Consider the following 2144-nt stretch of genomic DNA (forward strand, 5'->3'; position numbering starts at 1 on the left):
TTCTAAATGAGAACAATCCTCACTCTGACCTTTGCAGTCACTGGAGGATTCACACAATTCTATTTGTGCATGTTTTCCTGCTGCTGATATGCTGGCTCACAAGCTTGATTCGCGATGGAGAGCTTTATCTGTGTGAATGTCCATCCTCGCATTGTAATTTGGTAGGGCGAGCATCACACTATCCAGGCCGCACAGCTCTGACAACGGTTACCTTAACAGGCCTGAGGGAGCTTCACTAGATACACGGATTAGTGGTCAACATGACATGTGGTGAAGTGCATTACAACGTGAATGACAGATACACATATTCAAAAGCAATGTTATGCCCTTTGTGCATTTGTGAAAATCATGGGGTGTTCCTGTGCATGTTAACGTGTGTGCAGGGATAGGTGCATTGCATGACATGGTTATCTGTGACGTTGCCCTCATTTTGTTTTCAGTGTAACAGCAGCATAATGAACTAATCCTATCTCACTTGCATTTCTATCACCCAAACAAGAAAACACGTCTTTTTCACAATGACAGACCCTTTAAGCATCTGTCACAGTGATGTGCGCTCCAGCACCCGTGTGGATGACGGGGCCAAGGGACGTCATTTGGGGGTTGCCAGAGGTTGCAAGAGCAACCGCTGCCGATTGGCCAGCGACCTCTGTCAATCTCTTGCGACCTCTGGCCGTCAACCAATCAGAGGAGGAGGGGGCGTGGCCAGAGCGTGCTGCGACGCTTCTGTGGTCCTCCATTTTTATTTAGTAGTTGCATGTGTCAACGCGTGCTCGCTGCTCCTGCTACTCTGTGTCCAGTCCATCCAGCACTCCACTGAAGAAGGTGAGTAGTACTACTGGTGGGTGGGTCGAGGCGGGTGTCAGGTGTGTGGGTGCACTGCACTGTTATTGAAAGCCAGCAGCGCAGCCAGGGTCCCGGCGGCGATGCCGCAGGCGAGGGCACACGGCCACTGGCACTGCTAACCACGTCGCACACGCGCTGGAGCAGCAGTAGGCAGCCAGGCTTCTCTTACCCAGCCTGGCTGCCTGCTGCTTCTCCGGCGGGATGTCTGCGACGTGGTCAGCGCTGGTGCCGTGCCCTCGCGACCTGCTTTAAGCAGCAATGATACTGTCAGAGGCAGAGCAAAGGTCATTTCTGTCCGTGCATGTGTCCAAAAATATGGAACGTTTCACAAATTTGCGTGTCATCCTTGCGCAGTCAGGGCCATGCTAATCTTCTGGAGTGGAGTCTCTGCTTTCTGATGGATCTGGTTTTAAATGCAATTCGAAATAACTCATTTTTGTGTTCGCTTTCTGATTCAAATCTACGCACAAAGCAGGAAACCAGTATCGCACAGGCAGTTTAGGGTGGAACGAGTGCCATTAGTGACATGAACATTATAATACAAAAATATCCATGTGGTACTGCACGTCACATATTAATTTACGGGTGTTAAGATGGCATTACAAAGAGCATGGAAACTACTGTAAACATGACCAAGTATGCATAGTACTACGTGAACCTAAAAGCGGGCAAGCGCCATTTAATACCCTAACGTACAACGTTTAAGGGCTTGACACATTACAATGTAAGCATGCTTGTAAAGTGGGCAATACTGCTTAGACACTACGGTCTATATTCCAACATGCCTAAGACGCTTTGCAAGATGTTGGCATGGGGTAGTTGCCAAGTCACTTGTATTGAGGTGAAAAGCCACTTAAACGATTAGAAGTGTCAGGGGCGGCAGTGGTCTTTAGTTATTAAAATAAATGGGACATCCTCTTCTCCCATAGGTGGAGTTGGTATAATGCAGGTGAAACGGATTATGATCCAGGCTGCGTGCAAAGTGGCACCTCCCTTCATAATACCTGGGTGATGTGGGCCTGAACGCATTACAATTTTCCCACCACAAGCCAGAGAAAAGACAGGGTGCCTGTGAGGGTTTACTTGGGTGGGGGCATGTTCAGTTTGAGGCAGGGCCGTACTGGCCTGTAGGCAGAATCCAAGGCCCCCTGGGGCCAGTGCCGCCATCTGCTATAAGTGGGCTGGTGTGCTCAGGTCTGGCTGGCTTGCCTGCGGGCTGCAGGCTGCAACCCGCTCAGCAGCCAGCTCATGCCTCACGACACACAGCGGATACATTCATTAAAGAAAGGTAAAACGAA

General features: G+C 49.8%; 1 pseudogene; it reads right to left on the reverse strand.

Moving 5' to 3' along the window:
- Window positions 1-1155: 1155 nt before the first annotated feature.
- Window positions 1156-1222, reverse strand: LOC138512389 (U6 spliceosomal RNA; annotated as a pseudogene).
- Window positions 1223-2144: the final 922 nt, after the last annotated feature.

This window comes from Ambystoma mexicanum, chromosome 6p (genome assembly GCF_040938575.1).
Source record: "Ambystoma mexicanum isolate Mex_15411 chromosome 6p, UKY_AmexF1_1, whole genome shotgun sequence".
In the NCBI taxonomy this organism is placed as follows: Eukaryota; Metazoa; Chordata; class Amphibia; order Caudata; family Ambystomatidae; genus Ambystoma; species Ambystoma mexicanum.